This window comes from Pristiophorus japonicus, chromosome 1 (genome assembly GCF_044704955.1).
Source record: "Pristiophorus japonicus isolate sPriJap1 chromosome 1, sPriJap1.hap1, whole genome shotgun sequence".
In the NCBI taxonomy this organism is placed as follows: domain Eukaryota; kingdom Metazoa; phylum Chordata; class Chondrichthyes; family Pristiophoridae; genus Pristiophorus; species Pristiophorus japonicus.
The window spans coordinates 276,333,664-276,349,223 of NC_091977.1; the positions used below are offsets into that span (position 1 = coordinate 276,333,664).

Consider the following 15,560-nt stretch of genomic DNA (forward strand, 5'->3'; position numbering starts at 1 on the left):
CCTACGGACCTGGGAAGCATCGGAAATGCAAGTTCCCAGCGTACGCATTTGCGATCTGTCAAGTTTCTAGATTGACAGATCGTAGCTAGATCGGGAGCGAGGACACTTGTACTTGGAAATTTCATGTATTTACGAATACAAATGTCCTCAAAAATCTTGCGCCTGAAAAAGCAGGCGCATAGCCAACTTTTACAGGCACAAGTGTTTTAAAAAACACAAAAACATCTAAAAAATAAAGTTATTAAAACATATAGTATCATTAAAAACCCTCCCCACAACGGTAAGTTTATTTTTTTTAACTTATTAAAAAATCGGGTAATTATTTTTTTTAAGACATTAATAACTTTAATTTAAGTGAATGAAGTGTAATTATTTTCTATTTTTTATTGGTGTTTTGGATGTTTGGGGCTGTCTTTTGGGTGTTTGGGGCTCTATCACAATCAAGTAATAGGAGTTTAGGACCCTACGGAACTCCTATTACTATGATACCTTACCTGATTGGCTGCTCAAAGCCATGTGAGTCCAGCTCGAGGCCTGTGCACGCGTCGATGTGCACGCGCTGCGACAGGCAGTCGATGGAGGCCACAGCATCGGAAGGTCCAACGTGGGCACCAGCTTAAGGTAGGTGCGTATTTTTTCTCTAAAACGCCCGTGGGAAGGCCAAACCGGAATTTCAGGGCCAATATTAAGTGATGACATTTTGACAATGTTGATCTGAATGTGAAACACTTCATTGGAGTTGTCAATGTTCTCAGGTCCACTGAAGGTGAAGTTGTATTGTGGGCGATGCGGGTAGGAAACATTAATATCGCCCTGCTCTGCCAGCCAGCCTCACCATCAAGAATCCTGAGGGAGCTTGTTATCCTGCTGATCTCTGATGCCTCCTCCTCCACTGAGGAAACTTCTACAATGTCTTGCGGTCCTCGCTGGCCTTTGGCGCTCTCTTCTCCAAGGGTTGCACGCCATACCTATGAGTGGCCCTGAGGAATGTGTACCACCGATGGATGCAGTGCAAACAGTGAAGGTGAGAATTAGGCACGTGTATAAGGAGTGTGAGTGGCATGCCTCTGAGCATTGTGGTAATCCTGCCATTTCAGAATGTGTGATAAAATGGTTGGCGGTGACTGAGCTCGTACAAGATGAGATGAGGATTGCGGTCAGTGGCACTGGTGGAGTGAGGGAATGGGAGCTGAGCATATGAAGGGAGTGAGGGTGAGTGGAGGTGGAGTGATTCGATACGATTGGTCATGATAGTCATGTGGGGCTGAGGAGTGGTGGAAATGGAGTAGGACTGACAAGATAAAGTGAGAGGGGGTGCAGTGTAGGATCTGGATGAATATAACCTTATGCTCACTTTTCCTGTCCTGCTGAAGTCATTCAACTGCTTGGGGCATCGAATGCATGATCTCTGGGTCACACTCCTGCTACTGACTGTAGGGGGTGGTGTGTGGGGTCAGGTTCACCTCTGACCTTCTGAGCGGTTCGAATCGCTCCCACGCCCTGGGTTCCAGACTCTGGATTTATTTGGGAGATGCGATAAAGTGCAAGAGACAACTGGTTTGGTGCAAAAGAACTTCGATTTTATTAAAGGCAAGAAAATACAATGTCAAACTTATAATCACTCAAATAAAGAATAGTACATCACACATTCAAAGGGGTTACAGTGAATAATACACCTCCCACCTCCCAGTGCCTAACACTGACTAAGTTAAACTCCAGGGCAAACAGGGATTATGCTCATCGATCCTTTACTGGTAGTTGGCGGTGGTTCGCGATTTCGGGGTTCGCTGGATTCTGTAGGTTCTGCTTGCCGTACCCTGAACATCGGAGAAGACTTCTTACTGTGCAATCTTCAGATGGGTGGTGTCCGCTGATGCGGTAGGGCACGTTTTGGACTTATGGGGTAAGTACCCGTTTTCTTTCGTTAGAAATAGGTTCAAAGTCTCTTTAGATAATGTTTTCACCTGTTGGTAGTCAGGCCTAGGTTGTAGAGTGGAAACTTTCGATTCTTCGGTTTCTTCCTTGCAGAGTTTTGTTTCGAAGTTGGGCGATCGCGGTGGTTTTGGTGATACCACGTTGGCTGTGGTCGGTTGCTGCCGCGATGGTGATGTTCTTCCTTCCTTTTCTGATTGCAGGACGTCAAAGCTGGAGAAGTTAGTTAAAACTGATGCAGTGACCTTTCTCCCTTCTTGATCTGATGCATAGCATAGCATAGCATAGCATTGCCTAGCATAAGCATGTCCTTTGTTAAAGCAGGGTCCAGTTATACCTTTGGAGCTGTTCTAATCTTTGCCCAGATTCTTTGTTTAATTTTGGTGGTCTTGATATTTCTTTGTCATATTTTGGCGGGCCCATTAAATGTTAACCTGTCTCGGATGTGTCGATTTTTTAAATCTGTTTTCTTGATGGGAATATTTGCTTTGGTATTTGCAGTGTCTGTCTGTGCTTGGGTTTTTCATGCGGGCTGGATGTGCCATTGTTATTATGTATGTGCTGGAATGGTTTTCCAGGTCAGGATGATGGTTAGCTATCTCTGGGTTAATTGTTGCTATGTTAATGTCTCCTGGGGAGAAGGGTTTTCGAGTATCCACAATTCTCCAGACAATTTGCTTTAGCTTCAATACCCCAGACAGCTTCAATACTCAAACTGGCTTCTTTGAAGGATAGTTCCTTTAGTTCTTAGCCCTGCCAACACAGACTCAACCTTCTTTTTAAAATCCCAAATTCGATTAAAGTTTGTAGTTTCTTCCATGTGCACTTTAGGATCTCAAACTTTCTGGTCGATAGTTCCAAATTAAATTTCCTTTCCAATGAGTCCAAACACTGGGGTGGGGGGGCGTGGTTCTCCCATGAATTTTGCAACACTTCTGTCCCCCTGTGACACTCTACCCATTTGAATGTCATGCTAGGTGAGCAAAATTCCTGATCTCCCGAGAGTCAACCTTCCCTGTATTTACCTATCTAGAACTTGAACGTGCATCCCCCTTTGAAATTCAATGCAGTTTATAGGCAAATACAGTCACTCCAATTCTGTTACAGCATAGAGGAGTTGCATCACCCCTCCATCACTCCGTTTTTACAGTGAAGATAAAGGTATATAGTCAAACACATTTTTAAGTAACATTCTGACAACACTCGATTTCTGCGTTTTTACAGCAGGTAAAGGTAAAACATGGTAGTATGGTGTTACCCCTCCCTGCGTGATTCCCAAGTCACCCTTTGGTGACTGACCTGACGGCCTCTGCATTTCACTCGGCAAGTGAGACACCATAAGTAAGGAATAATTGCGAGTTGACAGACAACCAAAATGTGGGAAGCTATTCTGATCCTGGCTGGAACTTCTATATTTCTGAAAATGTCCCACCAGGGTGGAATTGTGATCTCTAGAATCTTTCTTCCTATCTCAATTGTTTTCTGTTCTAGAGTGTGGAAATGTTTTTGTGAGATTACTACAGCTGCTAGCAGAGCGGTAAGATGTTCGGGTAGAGGGGGAATTGCATAGCCAAAATGTACAACATAATCCTGCAGGTTTGTGATGTTTTCTCTCACAGTGAGGTAAACAGTGGAGGGTTCAGGAATGGGGACAATCCGTTCCTGGGCCATTTGAACTGATACCTCAGGTTTAAAGCAAAAACTGCTGTCACTCACCGGACACCAGAAGTGTTGTCCATATTGGTAGTGGGGCGCACTGGTGGTGACACAATGTGTCCCACCCCCTATGTATGGTACCTGTGGAGGGACATGGTCCTGTGCCATTACCTCCATGGTATAGTTGATAGTCTGTGCGCCAGCAGCTTTAAACCCGCACTGTGGTTTAGAATAGGCGTTCAAGTGCTGGGGACACAGTATTATGTGTGCACCCCAGCTCCGACACCCGAAGAGGTCAGTACCTGTCATAGTGTGCTCCCACTTTATGACATACAGTGGGACAGCTGTGAAATGAACGTGTGCACCTCCTTCAGTGACTCCAATGTTCTCCACCCTGTATACCGGTGCGGGTCGGGCTGTCCCATCCATGACCGGCATCCTTAGTACTATCCCCATGATGGTGTGATTAGAACGCTCGCAATCTACTGGGACAGGGTAGGCTTCAGAAGCTAGGCGGAGCTGGTGAATTACTGTACAGGTGGAGGGCTGGGAAGTGCTTGTTACTGATCCTGGAGGGGCATTAAACCTTGTTTTAAATCCTCCAGGTTGTTGCGGCCCTCGCCCAACAACCGTGCCCCATACAGCACGCACACCTTGTTCTGTGCAGCCTGGTCCGAAGCATTCCTATCCTCCCGTATGAGTGCATTCACTGTCTGTGCATGTTTTTCCAGCTCAGCCACTATTTCTTTTAAATGGACCGTCATAGCCTGGTCCTCGTGTAGCTCTGAGCGACAACTGTGTTTTCCTCTTTTAGGATCTTTCTCAGTTGGTTCTTTAGACCATTTATCTGCTTTTGCAGTTCTATATCATCCAGGCTATTTATCACAGAGGATCCTGTATTATATGCAGTAAAAATGTCATTCAAGGTTCCCCTCCTGGATCTCCCCATGCCCATGGTGTCCCGAGCGTATAGGGTGTATCGATCTGCTTTGTCTACATTCCAAAAGTCTAACTTGTAAAATTTCTTGAACATTTCTCTGAGTAGGGCCTGGTATAGCTGCCCCGTTTCCTTCGGTCACCATGCAGGTAAGTGCACCTCAGTAAGGTTTAAGATAACTGAAGCTACTGCATAGTGTAGCCCCTGGTATAACACCTTTTCGGTCGGTACCAATAGTAATCCATTCCCTGGTCCCTTGGTGGTGGTTGGATACCTTTCTATTATTGTTTGTATTGGCGGGGTCGTGGGCAGGGTTTCTTAACACGTGCTCTTAGTTCTGTGGCGTTAATTGGGAGTGGGGAGTGTGGGACCGCACACCCGTGTAGGCTGGATACCCACCCCATCCCCTCCCCCTCATCTTGCCGCTGCCTGGCGAAGGCGATCGATATGCCTGTGGCACAGATCTCCTCTGACCCCCACATGCAGACGTAAATTCCCTGTTCCGACTCCCACCACTTGTTCCAACACACCTTCACTCCTCCCTGTGTCCCCGTGATGGTACGGTACGGATCATTACCGAGTCTTTCCCAGTCAGATTCCTGGTCCCCCGCGTCCTTGCTCAGCTTCCTGAGTCACCACCATCTACCTAGGGGAATCTGTCCTTTACAAGCCAAACACACACGTTTTCCCTCCGTAACACTGACCCACGCAACAACGACCCGTATCCTGGGACATGGAATGGAAGCCTCCCCATAGGTAAAACCTTCCTGGTTGGAGTAGCGGGTGGAATTAGACCCCAGCCACCCTGGCCACCTCCCTTCGTGGGCATAAACGGCGAGCTCTTCCACGCCCGGTGTGCTATCCATTGCAGTGACGATCGGTGCTCTCTCTCTCCTGAGCACCCATAGATGAGGGATTCTTCCACATCTCCTCGGCTTATCAGGGCGAGCAGGAACAGAACCCTTCTCATGTTGTTCTCCTTCCTGTAGGGGCACATAAAACAGATTGACCAGCCCTGAGAAAAGCTCTCTGGCTTGACAAAAGGTGATTGAGTTCCAATTTGGGCTCATTTCTTCTCGGAGAACTCAATTAAGTCTTTAATTGACTGGCTGTCTTTTTCAGTTCCCGTAGGAACTGATGTCTGTTATCAACTTTTGTCTTATCCTACTCTTGCAGTGCTTCTTTTACTGCCTACACGGTGGGGTCTTTTCCTTTCCCCAATAACTAGTTCATATGTCACTATTTAGTCACCGGCTGTCGGCTGAAACTCTTACATTCTATATTCATCTAAACATTCTTATCCTATTCTACTCGTTTCACTCCTTCCATACTTGTGGTTTATTTTCAGTCGTAGTGACCTGAAATCATTACACACATAATCTACATGACACTAGATTCTTACTAAACATACTTTAACTCATGTCGTGCTATTTCTGTATATCTGCCACCCTTCTCCGGGTGGCCAGGTTAATTCCTGTCCTTCCCCTTTCTTCTATGGCCTCTGGGTTTCCAGCGGGGCTGATGGTGAGTCGGCCTGTACCGCAGGACCCGGAGTGTCCTGGCCGGAGGTGGGTCTGAGTTCCACACTATTGGGGGAATGTCCCCTCTGGTGCTACAGCACACCGCTCCTTTCAGGGTGGCTGCCCGGTTCATTTTGTCCCCTGGGGGTTCTGCCTGGTCGAGGGCTGCGGGCTGGGGACTCCCAATTGGTGACTGGTCCACCACTATCTCTTCCAGGGGACCCTCGTCGCCCAAGACTACCAGCTGGGGATCCCTGATCGCAGGCTGGTCCCTGATCTTAGGTACCCCTTTGCGTCTGGTCCAACCTCCCGGGGCTGAACCACTTGAATTGGGGCACTGGTGACCACGGTGTCGTTGGCCATGGCGTGCGGAGAGTCCTTCTCAAGGCTCTGACTACTGGGGGTGTGTCCGAGTCCCAAATGATTGGGGGGATAGCCCCTCCAGTGACACAGTCCACTGCCCCTCTAGGTGCAGTATGTGGGTCTGCCACGTTCCCTGTGGGATTTCCACAGTCGGGGGTTGCTGGCTGAGGATCCCTGTCTTTAGCCTGGTTCCCTGTTCCTGGCTGTCCCTTACGTTTATCTGCTATCCCGGGGTTGAAAAGTTTGCACTGATCTATGTGGAACCACTTTGTACAGCGGGGCATTTTCATGGAATAGACCATGGGGCTTGCCTTGTCGACAATGTGGTACGGTCCCAGGTACAGTGCTTCAAAAACCCCTACTCGAGCATAGTTCCTTACCATGGCCTGGTCCCTTATCTCCCATTCGTGGTGCTTGCGGGGTTCTAGCAGCAGTCGGTTGCTCCGATGCTGTTTTCCCATGTTGTTAGCAGCCTGCCAGTGAATCTGTTTAAGGTGTTCAAACAGATTCCTGACAAAGCTGTCCCGGTTCGCTTCCCTGAGCTGACCTTCCGTGAGTACCGGGGCTAATACATGGGTAGGGGTTCGCATGGCTCTGCCGGTCATGAGCTCGTACGGGGCGTACCCCGTGCTCTTTGACTGGCTGGCCCGGATCCCCATGAGGACCAGTGGTAGGACCTCTACCCACCTCTTGGGTGAGTCCCCTGTCTCTTTACGCAACCTTTCTTTTATAGTGCGGTTTAAACGCTCCACAGACCTGGATGACTGTGGGTTGTGGGCGACATGCCATTTCCCTTTGATGCCGAGCACCTTACGGGTCTCCTGCATCACCTGCCCGGTGAAGTGACTCCCCTGGTCAGACTCCATGTACTGAGGTAGTCTCCATCGGGAGAACACCTCCCTGACCAGGATCCTAGCTGTTCCCAGAGCAGTAGCTATTCGGCATGGGAAGGCTTCCACCCATTTGGTGAATATATCCACTAATACTAGGCAGTACTTGTAGTCTCCCTGGGCAGTGGGTAGGGGCCCGCTATAATCGACCTGGATTGACTGTCAGGATCCCTCTACCCTCCTGATATATCCCATAGATACCTTTCTTTTCTGGGGGTCAGGGTTATTGGCTGTGCACACCAGACAACTGGCGCCGAACTCGCGGACGTCTAATCTGAGTCCCAGCCACCACCCTGCCTGTTCCACCCGTTGCCAGGTGGTCTCAGGTCCGGGGTGTCCTGCTCCTGGACCCTCGAGGGCCAGCTGGAGGAACTCTCTCCGATGTTGTTGCGGCACTACCCATTGCTCCCCCCTGAACAGCATGCCTTCTTTCCTGGCAATTGCTGCGGTGCCGTACGGGCCGTCTACCTTCTCCCCTTTAGTTAGCGTGTTCAGGACAGTTTTGAGGATGGGGTCTTGGGTCTGGACCGTTTTCAGATTTGGGATCAATGCTACCCCTGCCCTCCTTGTTGTCCCAATCCTGCCCCTGACTGCTGCGATGGGGCCTGGGTTGTACGGGTCGCAGAGCTTGCCCGTGCGGGCACCTTGCTTGGCCAACATGTCAGCCTGCTGGTTTCCCTCGCTAAGGGGTTCAGTGGTGGAATGTGCCTTCAATTTATGTATATAGATCTTCTCTTCCTCCCCCATGGCTGTCATGATCTTTTCCAGTAAAGGCTTAATTGCCAGGAGTCTCCCGTCTGCAGATGTGTATCCGCGACGGGACCAGGTAGCCAGGTACTCAGTACACGAATTGCATGTGAACATACTGTCCGAGCAAATCGTGTATGGGGTGGGGAATTCTTCGGGGTGTGTGACCATGTACACCACCGCTGACAGTTCAGCATGCTGGGCACTCATAGTACTGGGGAGTTTAATCGTCAGGGCAATGCCTGCCTCTGGGTCATACACTCCGCAGCCTGTGAGTCATTCACCCGCAGATACCGTGCTTGAACCGTCCACATAGATCTCTCGGCCTGTGGGGTGTAACCCGGCCCGAAAGCCTATATTAATTTCCCATACCCCTTCTACGGAGCACCGGTGGGCTGTCCCTGGATAAATCATGTTGGCTGCGAGGCTTGGCTCGTAGAGACCCTTTACCCTTAGGTCCATCTGAGAAAGGAGTAGGGTCCAGCGAGCAATGCGGGCACTGCTCACCGTCCCGTCCTTGATTCTCCCATCCAGGAGCATTTGGGTGGAAGTATGATGGGTAGGAGATGCTGCTCACAGTTGGAGTATCCCTTCTCCACGTCCGTGAGTATCCTGGAGGAGTAGACCACTGGTCTCAGCCGGCTGTGCCGCTCTTGGAGCAGTACTGTGCTCAGGCTGTCCCCGCTGGCTGCTAACTCCAGGAAGAACTCCTTACCCCCATCAATAGCCCCTAGAGCTGGCGCAGTCTGCAGGTCTTTCTTGAGTTGGATAAATGCTGCCTCGCAACCTTCGTCTCAATCCCACACCACTCTCTTGTGTAGGAGTCGGAGCAGAGGGGCTGCTGTGGCTGCATAATCCTCAATGAAATCTCTGCAGTACCCGGTTAGCCCTAGAAAAGATCTTACTCCTGTCACTGTGTTGGGGGCGGGTAACTTCTGCACTGCTTCCCTTCTAGCTTTGTCAATGGCCCTTTCCCCAGAGCGCACAGCCTGTCCCAGGAATTTTACTTCCTTCAGGCCGATCTGTGCCTTCTTGGGATTCACTTTAAATCCTTCTTCTTTCAGCAGCTCCAGCAGCTCAGCCAGCAGTGGGCCAAGCTCCTCCCCCTCATCAGTGAACAGGAGCTGGTCATCGACATACTGTACTAATTGCTGGGGTCTGCTGAAACTCTTTAAACAGTTGGTCATACATTGGTGGAAAATGCTAGAGCTGTTGTGGAAGCCCTGAGGGAGACCGTTCCAAGTGTATTGCTGTCCTTAAAAGCAAACTTGTACTGGTCTTCCCTTCTTAAAGGTATGGACCAAAACCCGTTGGAAATATCCAGCACTGTGAAGGTGGTCGCGGAGGCTGGGATACTTCCAATGAGGTCGGCGACAGCAGCAACTGTGGGTGCACAGGTGGGGATGTTACGGTTGAGTACTCGATAGTCCACCGTAGCTCTCCAGGAGTTGTCCGGTTTCTTAACCGGCCACAATGGAGAGTTCACATGGGTAGCTATTGGTCTCAATACCTCCTGTTTAACCAGCGAACCCAAGGCTGTTTCCATGTCTGCCTCCGCCTCCCTGGGGAAGTTATACTGTTGCTGTGGTCGGGTCATGGGGTCCCCATCTATGTTAACCTCGACCCCGTTTATCCTCCCACAGTCGTGTTTGTGAGTAGCAAAAGCTGCAAGGTGTGCCCTCACATACTCTTGGTATTCCATCAGAGCGTTACTGACCAGTAATTCAAGGTCGTAACCCTCCTTTGGCTTCATGGTGCACACCGTCCCTTTTCCCCGTTCTTCTGGGATAACCACCACCTCATTCTCCTGTCCCGTACATACTGCCCTCCAAAGACAGTGGTTTCTTAAATCCACTAGGATCCCGTGGCCTAGAATGAAATCAGCCCCCAGGATCCCCCTCCCTTCCTGTTCCCACTTCATCAGGACACAAGTCCACTTGGTGTGGAGTGTTCCCAAACAAATAGAGAGCGGAATATAGAATGAGACAGCCTGCTCAGCGCCTGTGAAACCCACCAAGCTGTAGGGGACCCCACTGGACAGAGGTGAGGTGGCGGGGTTAGCTGCATAGATGCTGGTGCTTGATACACTGGTATCCCTTTCACATTTCCACTTCCATCTGAACGGTCGGTCTCCCCCACGCATCGTACTCGAGGGAACACAGGTGAACAGGCTGTGCCTGTCCTAGTCACTGTTTTGGCTGAGATTGGGCAGATGGGATTTCGGTACTGGTGGCAGTGGCTACCCTCCCAGGGCCATCTAGCATTGTTCGGAGCACAGTCATGAATGTATCAAACGTGTCGGGAGGGACTGGCTTCTCGGTCTCGGTCGTTTGGGCAGGGGCTGGAGAATTCTTCCCTGTGCTACACTTCCATGGGTTTCTACAATCCTTTCCCCAGTGCCCACTCTTTCTGCACCCGAAGCAGGTACGTTTTGTATCGGAGGGGTTGCCCCCCTCGTGGCGTCATTCCTTCTTATGCTGACTAGGTCTGATTTCATGGACCCTTCCCTTGGGTGGGTGCTCTTCCATCCCCCTGCCTTTCTCGGTAGGCTAGGGTCAGTTGCCTGACCACTCCCTGTTCGGTGGCCTGGAGATCTCTCGGGTCGAACCAGGCCTCAGCCTTTGTTCTTATTTGTGGCAAACTTTTTGCCACCAGGCTTCGGAGCCAGTGGGCTCTCTCGTCCAGCTTAGGTGATTCCGGTTGAGGTCCCCGCCACAGGCATTCTGGTACACTGGCCACAGTCTGTCTGTGAAAGCCTGTGGGGTTCCCCTCTGAGCTGCACTGTCTTCTCCATTCTTGAGAAGGGACTCCCATCGTTACAGCCCATGGCTTCTAGAATGTCTTCCTGGACAGCGGCACATGTCCTCTGTCCCCTTTTGCTCTCGGCAGGGAGGGACTGGTACAGCTTGCCGTCCAGTGAGAGGAGGAGCATCTTTGCTATCTCTGCATCATCACACCCGTTAATATTCCCTTCCTGTTCGACTTCCATAAAGTGAACCGAGGTGTCTCCCAGGTGACTTACCATAGCCCGAAGCTGTTGGGTAGTGTGGGGAACCACAAACTGACTTTCCAGGGGCCCCTGACCCCCCAGCACCGGTGAGCGGGCCGAACTTCTGTTGCCGGACCGGGCACATTGGCCCTGGTTCTGGCTCTTGCTCCTCTGGCTTGCCTACCCCTCCTTGCTGCCAAACTGAGCTGAACCTCAGCACCACAGGTGGTGGTCCGTTATCCCTGTCCGCCCTGCAACTCATTTGCCCCTCCTGCTGCCGAACTGGTATAGTCACTGGTGCCACAGCTGGTGATCGAATAGTTTCCTCCTCTTCCAGGTTTACCTGGGCCGTACCCGGGCTTATTAGGCATACCATGCCTTTTGCCTTGGAAAGAGCAAGGGTTAAACTTTTGATTTGTTGCTGGCAGGGACCGTGGTCTCCTGATTCAAACCCATTAGTGCTAGCTACTTTACAAGCTGCCTGTATGTCTCTTAAATTCTTCTCCAGCTCTTTTACTTTAAGGATGAGGCGAGTGTTTTCCTCCCGCAGTATTTTGTCATTATTCCTAACCTCGGTAACCTGACACTGAAAATGGTCCTGACTGTTCTTAAACCTTTCCATTAGCTGTGCCTCTCCATGTTTTAGCTTGTGGAGTTCTCCCCATAACCTTTCTCTTGCCTGTAAGGTTCAAAAATCCACGGCCACATTTTATTGAAAACCCTAAGGTCAAGAAAACTAACATGGGATCATTCTATTCATTTTAAATGAACATTTTTTGGCCACCAAACCCTCAGACCAGACAGACTGGGAAACGTGTGGGTGGATACAGACATTGTGGAGTCTGGCTCACAAGCGAGACAGAGGCACTGGCCAATGGGGGAAAAGTGCATTCTGGCAGGCCAATCAGGGGTCGAGTCAGGCCTGAAGCGGGGAAATCCTCAACTGGGACTACCCGGCCCAGTTTGAAAATATGACTCACCCCTAATGAATGTGGACTATCATCTACCTAATTAATATGGACAGTGGTGGCCTATCAAAGGGGAGGCCCAAACCAATTGACTCCCAGGACTGTAACAAAGGACCAGTAGACTTTTAGGCACCAATGTGCACTGAAACAATACTCCTGTCCTCACACCTATCTGTACCTGTGACATCTTCTGATTAAATATTCAAAAGCTATCTCCCCGCCCAAACTTACACAATGGACCACCAACTGAGTTTGGGCGCGAAAAGGCCAGAACAAAATTGGTTATAGGACCTACAGAACCACCAGGGGGTAGAAGCAGCAGGGTGTGGAAGCAGTTGGAGAGCTTGGAGCTTGGAGCTGGCAGCTTGCAGCTTGTATCCAGAGAAAGCTCTCTCCCTCTCGTTCTCGCTCCACCAGAGGAAGAAGCGGCAGTTCCGCAGACTAAGCCACCGAGACTGAAAACCAGCAGGCAGTGGCAGTGACTTCCCACAGCTGAGCTGAGCAAGGAAACCAACCAGAGATTGGAGGTTGGAGTCAGCTTTTGGGAGTTGAGTCAGCTTTTCACAGGGCCCTCGCTCTGGGGAAGGTGTGCTTAACTCCAGCAGCTTTTTGCTTAGGAGCCAACCGAAAGGCAAAGAGAAGAAACTGGCGCAACATCGAGGAGGAAAACCAAACCGACCAACAACGTAAAACCCACCCCAGAGGGACCCTGAGCTGAAATAAGTGCCCCCAGAACCCCGGAGTTGATGGGATTGTGAGTGTAGCCCAAACCCCCTCACAGACTCAATTTAGGACAGGAATTGGTAAGAAGGGTGGAAGTGGGAGGTGTGGTTGTGTGTGAGTGGAATGTTTTAACCTCTTATTTTTCCCCTTCCCTGTTGCGGGATATTTCGTGTTGTTGAGTGAGATTGTGCCATTACTGCTATTTACAACCTCTTCCTATGCCCTCTATCTTGGTGTTTACTATTCTAAATAAACAACATTAGCCATTTTGTAATCTTACCCACTGTGTCTGGTGCCTCGTTACTCACCCATCCTCATAAATCGCACGTACAGAACCCAAGGGGAGTGTGGATTAGAACCCACACCCCAAGCTCCCCTTACAATGGCGACCACGAAGGGACGTGCGATGAGTGAGGGTGAAGAGACAGTCAGTCTTGGTGGAGAGGAGACATAAAATGGAGGGTAGGATTGCTAGGTATGTAACAGCAAGGATAAACTGCTCAAGGAAGTGGGTGCAGGTGCTGCTGAGGGCTGAACGGCCTGAGGACGCAGCCGCCAGGTGGACCCAGCGTAAAGATCATAAAAGATCAGTGGAAAAGGCAGTGTGGCTGATGTGCTTTCAGAAGCAAATACAGGTCTTGGACAGGCAGGTCGATGTCCTGCAGACAGAGTTAGCTGAGCAGAGAGAGGAGCGAGTAAAGACCAGCAAAGAAAGGGAAAAGCTGGATCAGGATTTAAAGTGGGAGAGGCAGGAACGAGAGAGAGATAGAGAAAGCTATCGCAACCACAGGGAGTACCTTCAGTTCCAGGTAACGGAGAGAAAAGGTTACGTCAGGGGAATGCAGGAGGAACTTGGCCAGGCTCAGAACCAGGGAAGGTTGGGGGAGGGTAAGAGTCTCCAGCTACAGGCTGCGCTTCAGGCGTGCCACAGCAGGGCAGAGGCGGATCATCGTTCCTTTCACGAACAAATTGATCGGCTCACCCTGGCTCTGGCTGAAGCCAAAGCAGCCCTTGTTGTAGCCGGAGCAAAAGCTCTGGAAGTGCCCGAGACTCGAATCCCCACCCGGCCCGACACCAAAGCTCTGACCCTGGCTGAGGCAATAGCCCTTGGCGGGCCGGAAAGCAAGGCACCCAGTAAAGGAGTGGTGTGCCTTATCAGCCCAGCTGAGGTACGGAAGGGGGAGCATAGTGAAACAGGTTGTGGGGAGGAGGATAGGGAGGAAGAATCCTACAGGCCTTCTCCCACAGCCCCATTGGGGATCCCGGAGGAGAGGCAGGGTGAAATGCTGGAATCTAAACCTCCGGGACCAGCCCCAATGTGCCCCATCAGGCAGAGTAGATTCGGACCACCCGCAGTAGGTCAGGCTGAGGGTCCCCTACAGAACCAGTACGTGGATCCCCACAGTGCGACCCAGCTGCGGCAGATGGTGGCCCATGTGAATAAACTTACCCGAAAAGGAGACCCCTCTGTCCACTTTATGGAAGAAGAGCAGGTAGGAGACATAAATGACTGCGATGAGGCCGAACGGAGCAAACTGCTCCTATTCTCACTGGACCCAGCCCTCTGTCAGATTCTCTCTGCTGAGAGCAAGAGGGGTCAGCGAACAGTGGCCGCTCTCCAGGAGGATATCCTGGATGCCATGGGGTTGAACGACGACTGTCCGTCGACCGGGTACATGCCACTGTCCAGAGACCCGGGGAGACCCCCCCAGGCGTTCGCTGATCGACTGTGGCCAGTGTATGAGGAAGCCAGTGGGGGGAATTTGGACCGAACCCAGCTGGATGCACACTGATGTGGTCGCTGGCTGCGTGCATTGGTGGCAAACAGCCGACCTGAGTTGTGTGCCCAGGCCAACCTGTGGTTCGATTTCAGAGACCCCAAGCCACAGAGGAGACGGTGCTGAGACAGCTGACCCTCTCTTTTCACAATGGCAGAATTGGGGGGGAGAAACCCACCAAAGGGAAGGTGTGTGAGATCCGCCCCGGCTCTGATAAGAGAGAGTGGAGGCAAGAAGGGAATTGGTAGGCAGGCAGAGAGGTGGTTTGCTACGGGTGCGGGAAGACAGGGCACATGAGGAGGGAATGCCGGGATCCGAGGCAGGAAAAGAGAGGTCCACAGGTCTCAACCTCAGCCCCAGTCCCCGCGGCCGCAAGCTCTCCCAAACCAGCTGTGCCCAGCCATGACTGGGGGAGAAGTCCCTCAGGCCCAGACCAACATCTCCGCAATGACTAGGCCCCGAGGAACCCGTGTACCTCTGCCCGGTCACCTATGATGCGTGGAACAGACCACGTGTCATGATGGGGGTTGAGGGGGTCCGGGGGGAGTATCTGATGGACACAGGGGTCTCGTGCACCCTGGTTCATGTCGACGACCCGACCACCTCACCCCTATCCAGTGGGATCCCCTCCTGCCTAACCAGCTTCACTGGAGAAGAACGCGAGGGCTTCTTCTCCAAACCACTGCAGATACACATAGGCACCCTCCACACCATGTGAAAGTGTGTCCTTCTGCCGTGGGAGGGAGTGGGTAAAGGCATCCTAGGGGCAGATTTCCTCAGTGGCCAGAAAATTCTGGTCAACCTGAGGAACCACTGTCTGTGGGACACAGCTGACACCGGGGAGGGGGAAGGTACAGCAGTCATCTAGGGGAAGCAGGGGAAGGGTTCCCTCTGCACTGTAAAGCCAAAGGAGGGATATGACCTTGACACTCTGGTAGACGGCACCCCGATGATCTATCAGGCTTTTGTGCGGGCCAGCCTGGTGGCATTTGCCAGGCATAAGCATGACTGTGGACGGGTAAATGAGTCGAGGTCAGAGAGAGATTGGGACCCCATG

The 15,560-nt window shown here is 51.2% G+C and overlaps 1 long non-coding RNA gene across 1 annotated transcript in view; it reads left to right on the forward strand.

Moving 5' to 3' along the window:
* Positions 1–554: 554 nt before the first annotated feature.
* Positions 555–15,560, forward strand: part of LOC139248513 (uncharacterized) — a 48,747-nt gene continuing 33,741 nt past the window's right edge. Inside the window, exons 1-2 of the long non-coding RNA XR_011591058.1 lie at positions 555–621; positions 756–1,024. This is a non-coding gene — a long non-coding RNA (uncharacterized lncRNA). The remainder of the gene's footprint in view (positions 622–755; positions 1,025–15,560) is intronic.